Raw genomic sequence first — 12,035 nt, 5'->3', positions numbered from 1 at the left:
AGAGAGAGAGGCAGAGACACAGGCAGAGGGAGAAGCAGGCTCCATGCAGGGAGCCCAACGTGGGACTCGATCCCAGGTCCCCAGGATCACGCCCTGGGCTAAAGGTGGCGCTAAACTGCTGAGCCACCCGGGCTGCCCTAGGGTTTCCTTTTTTTTTTTTAAGGCTAAATAATATTCCATTTTATGGATATACCACAGTTTTGTAGTCCTTTGTCAAAGGACATCTGGACTCTTCTGCTTCCTGGCTGTTGTGGATGATGCTGCAGTGAACCTGAGTGTGCACATATCTCTGAGATCTTGCTCTCAGTTCCTTTGGATATACACCTGGAAGTGGAATTGCTGGATAACATGGTTTCTATTTTTAGAATTTTGAGGACCCTTCATACGGGTTTCCATTGTGGCAGCACCATTTTACTTGCTCACTAACAATGCTGTGTACTGTTCTAGTTTCTCCACATCCTCACCAACACTCGTTTTCTATTCTGTTACTTATAATGGCCATCCTAATAGGTGTAATAGTAAGTCGTCATGGTTTTTATTTGCATATCTCTAATGATGAGAGATGTTGAGCACCTTTTCATATGGTTGACCATCTGCCGGCCATTTGTATATCTTCTTTGGAGAAATATCTCGAGTTCACTGTGCATTTTTTAAATGGAGTCACTTGGTTTTTTGTTATTGAGTTGTAGGAATTCTGTATCTGTTCTGGTTGTTAACTTTCAATCCGATATGGTTAACAATTATTTTCTCCCATTTACTACACAGGTTGCCTTTTCATAGGTTGTTTTTTTTCTTTGATGTCCAGAAATTCTTAAATTTGATATAGTACCATTTGCCTGTTTTTGCTTTTGTTGCCTATGCCCATGGAGTCATATGTAAGAAACTATTCCCAAATCTAACATCATGAAATTTATCCCCTGTGTTTTCTTTTAAGAATTTTATAGTTTTGGATCTTAATAAATTAAGATCTTGAATTCATTGTGAGTTAGGTTTTTGTGTATGTGTAAGGTAAGGGTCAAGGTTCATTCTTTTGCATGTGGATATCCAGCTTTTGCAACATCATTTATAGAAGAGACTGTCTTTTCCTCGTCATGTGGTCTCATCTTACTATTTAGATATGCTTTATGGAAGATTTCCTTGTGTATCTTCCAGTCTTGCCAGTGGACTTTTTATTGCAACTATAATATGTCAGTGTCCCAGAAACCTCCCTTGGTGTCATTAGTCATTCTTTTATCTAGCAGTTTTTTTTTCTTTGATAACTTTAATGATTTTCCTATATCTCTCTGTGGATATTAGTTTCTCCTTGTTTGTGGGGAGCAGGGCTTGTGGATATATGCATGTCTTGGGTCTCCCCTTCTATAAGCACCACCTCCCAAATCACTACCTCCAGACTCCAACAAAAGGCAGGGGTTGTATGTGAACATCAGAATTTTGAGGCCCTCATTTAGGCTTCTCCACTACTTCTCTAAAACTTCCATAATTCTGTGGTGTTGAGAGTTTTTCGTCTTGTCACTCAAGCCCTTTTCTGAGATCCCTAAATGCAGGGGAAACCATGTGAATCTGAGGACTCTTCTGCGCTGACCCATGCCTGGGCCATGCTTTCCAGTGAAGGGTTGGAGTTCTTCCAAGCCTTTCTGGCCAGTGTTGCCAACTGTTTCACCACTGAGGCTTGTTCTGTGGGTTTGCAGAAGCTACAGAAAGATCCCTTCCATGTCCTGGGGTAGGAGGAGGACGAATTCCACAGTCAATAGAGGCAACCTCCTTTTCCCCTTGTTTTGAAAACATGGCTGAACATTGTCTTGGGTGGGGGTTAGTAAATGTTTTAGCAGATTGTGACCGAAAGATCTTTTTTGCCTGACTTGTAGAGTTGCTGTGCCTGAGTCCCACCACTTGCATGTACTTGCATGGCTGATAGATGAAGCACCTGCTCTCTTGAGGCAGTGTCTCAGATTGACAGGGATGAGGGAAAAGAGAAGAAAGGAGTGTCTCCGAATGGCCAAGAACTCAACTGTGTATTGAGCAGAGTGAAGTGTTAAACCCAGGTGACATGGGGTTAAATGTGTGGGCACTCCTGTGTCATCCCTTTCATGGCAGCATGCAGGCAGACCAGTAAGTTCTCTCAACAGGGGGACTGGCTTGTCATTGCTCCGTGGAGGGCCCCTCTGGAGCCCTTTACCCTTCAGCCTCCACACCTGAATCCTGCCCAGTTCTGGAATCCTGGGGCACAAGATCAGACAGGGATGCCACATGTTGAGCAGTTCCAGTGAGATGTGGGAACACTTGAGGGTTTGCTGGGCCTTTATTTCCTGATATCTCCTCTGTGACAGTGCAGGTATTGGGAAGGTTCTCAAACTGACTGGGCTCCCAGGGAATGCCCCCATCTCCTAGGTGAATGCACTTGAGTGCGCTCCCCACTCTTCCCCTGTTCCACCCACCCCCGCCTAGACCCGACCTGTACTGGGGGAGTCCAGGATGCAGCAGTTCTGGGTTAAGTGGACCCATGACACTGGGGACCTTCCCTTTGAAATAGCTCATGTATTGCTCTTGCTTAAATGAGCTCATTATAGAATGTCTAGCATAAAAATACACACCCAGAACCTGTCTGGCATTCGAGCTGTTGTGTGCTGCAGTCTGCTCTGGGGGTGGAGGTGCGAAGCATGTCCACCCTGGTGCCCTGAGGGCAGGTGGGGTGTGGAGCTTGGGAAGACAGTGCCAGGCACTGCCTCGGGTCACTAGATGGCAAGCTGGTGGCCTGAGCTTTTGGCCTGTTTCCCATCTACATTTTCTTGATTTTCCTCCCATCCCCTAGGGCCCTGCTTTTCACTCACGGACTGTTACTATTACTGATGTGTAGCCTGGCATGTGGGGGCGGCCCTAAAGACTACCAGGTGCTCTCCCCCCTGCCTCGTTGGAGACAGAGGTGGCTGTTTGTTCTGCTTTCTGTTTGTTGTGCTTTGGGCACTCAGTCTTCTAGGAGGGGTCGGTCCGTCCCTGTTTTCAGAACCTGAATCTGTTACCATTCTCCCGAGGTCAGGTTTTCTTCGCAGCCTCCCACCAGAGACTGATGGTAGGTGTGCTGGACATTCTGCCGTGAGGATGGGGGTCTAAGGGGGATGCCGTATGAGGCCCCAATGAGTTGGCACTGCTCCCCTGAGACCAGGCCCCGCTGGCCCACTAGTTCTTTGGTCTTTCTGGTCATGTGGAAGCCCCTCCTGTTTTGTGGAAATCCCTACCCAGCCCAAAAGATGTGCATCTGTGGTCATAGAGTAAATGAGCCAGAAGCAGCATGGGCCTCCAGAGACAGCCCCGACTTGGTGGGGCCTGGAGACATTGCAGATGAGGGTGATGAGGAAGGAGCCACCACCCTTCTTTTTAAGTCTTGTTGCCTCTCTGGTGCCTGCAGTCTCAGTACCTATTTCTTTGTACCTGTCGTCGTTTCAGGGAGGCTTTGAGATGTGGCAGGCAGTGGACCCCCATCTCACTGGGGAGACTTCACCACCTGTGCATCCTGCATGCACAGGCGACACCTCCGTGGGCAGCCATGGCACCTCAGGCCTGTGATGTGGGACTTTCTTCCCTCTTTTGTGTAGAGAGGGAAAGCTTCATGCATCTCCTCAAAGACCTGAAATTCCAGTGGTGGAGGGAGAGCCTGGCCCCCTGGGGTGGCATGGATGCAGGGCTGGCCTGTGGCTGGGAAAAACAGCCAAGCCTGCCTTCTCCAGGGACACCCCTGCACACCCAGGCGTGCTCCACAGACCGTGGCTTGGTTTAGCCCCTGCAGGATTCACAAAGATTTTGTAAGAGAAAACCCTAGAGACATCCCCCTGTTTCTAAAACAATCCTTAGATCTCTGCACATATGCGTGCAAGAGCATATAGGTATTTTTTTAAAAGAAGAAGGCATGGAATAGTCTCAGATATCATGTATGTTTTAAAAGTTTTAAAGTAATATGTATGGTGTTACACTTACATAAAAACATGCATATCTGTGTGTATTATGTATATAAACAAGTCTGTGTGTTCATCCACCTCATGGACTTGGAAATAATCTCAGAGTCTAGAGTCCAAGCAGTGCTTACCTCTGGTAATGGGGTTGGAGTTTTGTTTTGCTTTGTTTTTTCTTTTCTTTTTTTTTTTTTATTTTTTTTATTTTTTAGAGGTTGGTTTTTTTTTTCTCCTTTTTTTTTTTAAAATTAATTTTTATTGGTGTTCAATTTACCAACATACAGAAAAACACCCAGTGCTCATCCCGTCAAGTGTCCACCTCAGTGCCCGTCACCCATTCCCCTCCAACACCCGCCCTCCTCCCCTTCCACCACCCCTAGTACGTTTCCCCGAGTTAGGAGTCTTTATGTTCTGTCTCCCTTCCTGATATTTCCCAACGTTTCTTTTCCCTTCCTTTATATTCCCTATCACTATTATTTATATTCCCCAAATGAATGAGAACATACACTGTTTGTCCTTCTCCAATTGACTTATTTCACTCCGCATAATACCCTCCAGTTCCATCCACGTTGAAGCAAATGGTGGGTATTTGTCGTTTCTAATTGCTGAGTAATATTCCATTGTATACATAGACCACATCTTCTTTATCCATTCATCTTTCGATGGACACCGAGGCTCCTTCCACAGTTTGGCTATTGTGGCCATTGCTGATAGAAACATCAGGGTGCAGGTGTCCCGACGTTTCATTGCATCTGAATCTTTGGGGTAAATCCCCAACAGTGCAATTGCTGGGTCGTAGGGCAGGTCTATTTTTAACTCTTTGAGGAACCTCCACACAGTTTTCAGAGTGGCTGCACCAGTTCACATTCCTACCAACAGTGTAAGAGGGTTCCCTTTTCTCCGCATCCTCTCCAACATTTGTTGTTTCCTGCCTTGTTAATTTTCCCCATTCTCACTGGTGTGAGGTGGGATCTCATTGTGGTTTTGATTTGTATTTCCCTGATGGCAAGTGATGCAGAGCATTTTCTCATGTGCTTATTGGCCATGTCCATGTCTTCCTCTGTGAGATTTCTCTTCATGTATTTTGCCCATTTCATGATTGGATTGTTTGTTTCTTTGGTGTTGAGTTTAATAAGTTCTTTATAGATTGTGGAAACTAGCCCTTTATCTGATATGTCATTTGCAAATATCTTCTCCCATTCTGTAGGTTGTCTTTGAGTTTTGTTGACTGTATCCTTTGCTGTGCAAAAGCTTCTTATCTTGATGAAGTCCCAATAGTTCATTTTTGCTTTTGTTTCTTTTGCCTTTGTGGATGTATCTTGCAAGAAGTTACTGTGGCCAAGTTCAAAAAGGGTGTTGCCTGTGTTCTCCTCTAGGATTTTGATGGAATCTTGTCTCACATTTAGATCTCTCATCCATTTTGAGTTTATCTTTGTGTATGGTGAAAGAGAGTGGTCTAGTTTCATTCTTCTGCATGTGGATGTCCAATTTTCCCAGCACCATTTATTGAAGAGACTGTCTTTCTTCCAATGGATAGTCTTTCCTCCTTTATCAAATATTAGTTGACCATAAAGTTCAGGGTCCACTTCTGGGTTCTCTATTCTGTTCCATTGATCTATGTGTCTGTTTTTGTGCCAGTACCACACTGTCTTCATGACCACAGCTTTGTAGTACAACCTGAAATCTGGCATTGTGATGCCCCCAGCTATGGTTTTCTTTTTTAAAATTCCCCTGGCTATTCGGGGTCTTTTCTGATTCCACACAAATCTTAAAATAATTTGTTCTAACTCTCTGAAGAAAGTCCATGGTATTTTGATAGGGATTGCATTAAACGTATAAATTGCCCTGGGTAACATTGACATTTTTACAATATTAATTCTGCCAATCCATGAGCATGGAATATTTTTCCATCTCTTTGTGTCTTCCTCAATTTCTTTCAGAAGTGTTCTATAGTTTTTAGGGTATAGATCTTTTACCTCTTTGGTTAGGTTTATTCCTAGGTATCTTATGCTTTTGGGTGCAATTGTAAATGGGATTGACTCCTTAATTTCTCTTTCTTTAGTCTCATTGTTAGTGTATAGAAATGCCATTGATTTCTGGGCATTGATTTTGTATCCTGCCACGCTACCAAATTGCTGTATGAGTTCTAGCAATCTTGGGGTGGAGGCTTTTGGGTTTTCTATGTAGAGTATCATGTCATCGGCGAAGAGGGAGAGTTTGACTTCTTGTTTGCCAATTTGAATGCCTTTAATGTCTTTTTGTTGTCTGATTGCTGAGGCGAGGACTTCCAGAACTATGTTGAACAGCAGTGGTGAGAGTGGACATCCCTGTCTTGTTCCTGATCTTAGGGGAAAGGCTCCCAGTGCTTCCCCATTGAGAATGATATTTGCTGTGGGCTTTTCGTAAATGGCTTTTAAGATGTCGAGGAAAGTTCCCTCTATCCCAACACTCTGAAGGGTTTTGATCAGGAATGGATGCTGTATTTTGTCAAATGCTTTCTCTGCATCTAATGAGAGTATCATATGGTTCTTGGTTTTTCTCTTGCTGATATGATGAATCACATTGATGGTTTTACGAGTGTTGAACCAGCCTTGTGTCCCAGGGATAAATCCTACTTGGTCATGGTGAATAATTTTCTTAATGTGTTGTTGGATCCTATTGGCTAGTATCTTGTTGAGAATTTTTGCATCCATGTTCATCAGGGATATTGGTCTGTAATTCTCCTTTTTGGTGGGGTCTTTGTCTGGTTTCGGAATTAAGGTGATGCTGGCCTCATAGAACGAATTTGGAAGTACTCCATCTCTTTCTATCTTTCCAAACAGCTTTAGTAGAATAGGTATGATTTCTTCTTTAAACGTTTGATAGAATTCCCCTGGGAAGCCATCTGGCCCTGGACTCTTGTGTCTTGGGAGGTTTTTGATGACTGCTTCAATTTCCTCCCTGGTTATTGGCCTGTTCAGGTTTTCTATTTCTTCCTGCTCCAGTTTTGGTAGTTTGTGGCTTTCCAGGAATGCGTCCATTTCTTCTAGATTGCCTAATTTATTGGCGTACAGCTGTTCATAATATGTTTTTAAAATCGTTTGTATTTCCTTGGTGTTGGTAGTGATCTCTCCTTTCTCATTCATGATTTTATTAATTTGAGTCTTCTCTCTCTTCTTTTTAATAAGGTTGGCTAATGGTTTATCTATCTTATTAATTCTTTCAAAGAACCAACTCCTGGTTCTGTTGATCTGTTCCACAGTTCTTTTGGTCTCGATATCATTGAGTTCTGCTCGAATTTTAATTAACTGTCTTCTTCTGCTGGGGGTGGGGTCTATTTGTTACTTTTTCTCTAGTTCCTTTATGTGTAAGGTGAGCTTTTGTATTTGAGTTCTTTCCAGTTTTTGAATGGATGCTTGTATTGCAATGTATTTCCCCCTCAGGACTGCTTTTGCTGCATCCCAAAGATTTTGAACGGTTGTATCTTCATTCTCATTAGTTTCCATGAATCTTTTTAATTCTTCCTTAATTTCCTGGTTGACCTTTTCATCTTTTAGCAGGATGGTCCTTAACCTCCACGTGTTTGTGGTCCTTCCATACTTCTTGTTGTGATTAAGTTCTAATTTCAAGGCATTATGGTCTGAGAATACACAGGGGACTATCCCGATCTTTTGGTATCGGTTCAGACCCGATTTGTGACCCAGTATGTGGTCTATTCTGGAGAAAGTTCCATGTGCACTTGAGAAGAATGTGTATTCAGTTGAGTTTGGATGTAAAGTTCTGTAGATATCTGTGAAATCCATCTGGTCCAGTGTATCATTTAAAGCTCTCGTTTCTTTGGAGATGTTGTTCTTAGAAGATCTATCCAGGGTAGAAAGAGCTAGATTGAAGTCACCAAGTATAAGTGTATTATTATCAAGGTATTTCTTGAGTTTGGTTATTAATTGGTTTAAATATTTGGCAGCTCCCACATTCGGGGCATATATATTGAGGATTGTTAAGTCCTCTTGTTGGATAGATCCTTTGAGTATGAGATAGTGTCCCTCTTCATCTCTCACTATAGTCTTTGGGGTAAATTTTAATTTATCTGATATAAGGATGGCAACCCCTGCTTTCTTTTGAGGACCATTTGAATGGTAAATGGTTCTCCAACCTTTTATTTTCAGGTTGTAGGTGTCCTTCTGTCTAAAATGAGTCTCTTGTAGACAGCAAATAGATGGGTCCTGCTTTTTTATCCAGTCTGAAACCCTGTGCCTTTTGATGGGGTCATTAAGCCCATTCACGTTCAGAGTTACTATTGATAGATATGAGTTTAGTGTCATCATATCTATTCAGTCCTTGTTTTTGTGGATTGTTCCGCTGAACTTCTTCTTAAAGGGGAATTTTAAGAGTCCCCCTTAAAATTTCTTGCAGAGCTGGTTTGGAGGTTACATATTCTTTCAGTTGCTGCCTGTCTTGGAAGCTCTTTATCTCTCCTTCCATTTTCAATGAAAGCCTTGCTGGATAAAGTACTCTTGGTTGCATGTTCTTTTCATTTAGGACCCTGAATATATCCTGCCAGCCCTTTCTGGCCTGCCAGGTCTCTGTGGAGAGGTCTGCTGTTACCCTAATATTCCTCCCCATAAAAGTCAGGGACTTTTTTTCTCTTGCTGCTTTAAGGATCTTCTCCTTATCTTTGGAATTTGCAAGCTTCACTATTAAATGTCGAGGTGTTGAACGGTTTTTGTTGATTTTAAGGGGGGATCTCTCTATTTCCTGGATCTGAATGCCTGTTTCCCTTCCCAGATTAGGAAAGTTTTCAGCTAGGATTTGTTCAAATACATATTCTGGCCCTGTGTCCCTTTCGGCGCCCTCAGGAACCCCAATTAAACGTAGGTTTTTCTTCCTCAGGCTGTCATTTATTTCCCTTAATCTATCCTCATGATCTTTTAATTGCTTGTCTCTTTTTTCCTCAGTTTCCCTCTTTGCCATCAACTTGTCTTCTATGTGACTCACTCGTTCTTCCACCTCGTCAAGCCTTGTCGTTAGGACTTCTAGCTTGGATTGCATCTCATTTAATTGATTTTTAATTTCTGCCTGATTGGATCTAAATTCTGCAGTCATGAAGTCTATTGAGTCCTTTATGGTTTTTTCTAGAGCCACCAGTAGCTGTATAATAGTGCTTCTGAATTGGCTTTCTGACATTGAATTGTAATCCAGATTTTGTAACTCTGTGGGAGAGAGGACTGTTTCTGTTTCTTTTTTTTGAGGTGAGGTTTTCCTTCTAGTCATTTTGCTCAGTGCAGAGTGGCCAAAAACAAGTTGTATTGGGAAAAGGAGAAAAAGAGAGAGAAGGAAAGAAAAGAGAAAAAGAAAAAAGAGAAAGAAGAAAAAAAGGGGGAAAAAGAGAAGAAAAAGAAAGAAAAAGAAAGAAAGGAGAAAAAAGAAAAGGGGGGGATAGGGTGGGGGAAGCAATCAGAAATCAAGAAGAAAGAAAGAAAAAAAAAGCACAAAACAAAAAAAACAAAAACAAAAACAAAAACAAAAAACACGGGGGAGTATCTTACGATTCTGTATACTTTAAGTCCCTTGACTTCCCTTGGAACTGGTCCGTGTCGCTGGTCTTCTGGGGGAGGGGCCTGCTGTGCTGATTCTCAGGTGTTAGCACTTGGGGGAGCTGCTCTGCCCCTGCCTGGTGCAGGGCTCAGTGGGGGTTGTTCACCCGGTGAGGCCCCGGGAGGAAGCCACAGTGGCGGGGGCAGCTCTGGGACCCTGGAGTCAGCCCCCGCAGTAGCTCCGGGGCTCTCCGTCTGCAGGGCCTGGGGGCTCCGGGCGGGGCCGCTGATCTGCTCAGCTCGGGGCAGGAGAGTCCTTGCTGTCCTGGGCCCTCCCGGCCTCTGCCTGTCCCTGGGGGAGGCCGGATCCTGGGCTGTGTCCCGGCGCCCTGTGCTCCGGGGCCTGCGCTGTTGGATTCGCGCTCCCGCCCCGCAGCCCCCTCCATGGAGCCGCCGCCCGAGCCCCTCTGAGCTGCTCCGGGTCCCGCCGAGCGCTGCAGCCCTTAGGGAGCTCGGCGCATCTCCCGGGGCTGTTTTTTCTTTATATACTTTTAATTGCTTGAATTGGTTACAACTAAAGGTAAAATAGAAGAAATGGAGGATTTGCTCATGATTGGCAAAGGTGGTGGAGGAGAGGGAGGAGTGGTGTTAGTGAACAGGGCACCAGGATGAGCTTGGGGTGCGGAGACCATCGGTGTCGGGGAGGTGTGGGCCTGGTAGGTTCTGCAGTCGCCAGGGGTCCCCTAGTCACTCCTCACCTGGGTTGCTCCACACTCTTCCACCTACTGAATTTTGCCACTCGTGTTTCTTACTGTTATGTTCTGTCCATCTACTTCTGGCGTACCAGAAATTGGCAGTGGCAAATACCAGTACCTGTATGAAGCTCACCACAGGTGGCTCTTGTGTACAAAAGGATGCAGCTCCCAACTTGGGTTGGGAACTCACCTTGGATGAGAAACTTGACAGATGTCAAGTTAGGAAGGGTATTTAGTTTTCTGATTTATCCTTCATGTTTCTACCTATGTATCTGTGTTTCTCAATGTTGTCTCCGTTGTCATCCCTGCCAGAGATGGGGGCAGGTGTTCCCAGCTCCACTTCTCCTTGCCCTTTGTCCACGTGAGAAGTGCATGCATAATATGATGAGTGGATAGGGCAGGCTTGTTATCTTTTGCTCCTGCATCCAACCTGAAGCCATGAGCCGGTGTGTGCATCCTCAGAGTGGATGCTGGTCGTCTTTACACCTGATCAGCAGGTGTTCAGTCAGGAGCTCAGGGGAGGAAGTTGACCTTAAAAGACCACACTGAAATATCACAATGAAGATTCTATTCTATTCAAAGTTAGATTCTATTCAATTCTATTCAAAGCTTTTTAAATGTCATTGATTCTGTTGTTTTCCTGAGTAAGATGATATTCTGGGAGTTGGAGGATCAATGTGAACAGATTTCAACCCCTCATACAGTTTTTGTGCTGATGGCAACCTACACACCCATGTGGGTGATGGTGGACAAATAACCACCAACAAGAAAAAATATATCTTTCTTGGATGTCTTAGTTAGTTAAGGGTCTGACTCTTGATTGCAGCTCAGGCCATGATCTCAGGGTCATAAGATTGAGCCCCACATCAGACTCTGCACTGGGTGTGGAGCCTGCTGAAGATTCCCCCACCCTCTCCCCCCACCTTTGTGCTCGCTGTCTTAAAAAAGGATTATATCTTTATTTACTTGGCATTTGTTGTGCTCTTATTAGTAAGAGATGTTATTTCATTGTTTCATGTTTATGAATTAATTATTAGATTATTAATGAGCTTGATCATTTTCCATGTTTGCTTACTCACTATATTTCCTGTTTTCAGAGTTGTCTGTGGTCCTGTGTCTATAACAGGCTGACCCACAGGAATTCTCCATTGTTGTTGAAATGCTGTATGTGAACTGACTAGGATGTATACTAGCTATTATTATTATAAAGTTTGTACCCCGGCTTTACATTTTATCAACTGCATTTCCTGTGCTGTTAAATATTCTTCAAAAATGTGTTTTTTAAACCTATTGAATCTTCTGCCATATAATTATGCTGTAACTTAGCAAGCTATTTTCTTTTGCTGGACATTTTATTTTTCTTATGTCTTTGTCCATAGCTCTGTTTCCTGAAGTATAAGGAATTTCTGTAAGGAATTTTGTGTGCATGAAATAAGTAGATCAGATAATACAATTGTTTGAAAATTTCTTGGTAAGTGTGACAAGTTGGGAATGTCTGAAAGACGTTTACATGTCATTTTCTCCAGCAATATGTGAGAGCCCCCTTCGTATGACAGCTTAAGCTAGCATGGGGTGGGGTTACTCTAGATAATTTCACAGTGACAAATGGTATCTTTGTTTTAATTTGAACATTTTTAGATGGTTATTAACCATATATCTTTCTTCTTTTGTGATTAACATCCTCTGTATATTTTATTGGAGTTTTCATATTTATTATAAGTACTTTTATTTGGCAAAACTTATTAACATTTTTCCTTTTTAGTATTTGTATTTGAATACTAGGAAGGGAAAAATGCTATACTTGTATATGTATAGAGAAAAAT

At 43.2% G+C, this 12,035-nt stretch overlaps 1 protein-coding gene across 8 annotated transcripts in view; it reads left to right on the top strand.

Moving 5' to 3' along the window:
• NINL (ninein like) overlaps positions 1-12,035 on the top strand; it is a 152,666-nt gene that overhangs the window by 61,305 nt on the left and 79,326 nt on the right. The window lies entirely within an intron of this gene.

Source organism: Vulpes vulpes, chromosome 11 (genome assembly GCF_048418805.1).
Source record: "Vulpes vulpes isolate BD-2025 chromosome 11, VulVul3, whole genome shotgun sequence".
NCBI classification, from domain to species: Eukaryota; Metazoa; Chordata; class Mammalia; order Carnivora; family Canidae; genus Vulpes; species Vulpes vulpes.
The sequence above is the reverse complement of the archived record's forward strand: the minus strand, read 5'-3'. Positions and strand labels throughout refer to the sequence as shown.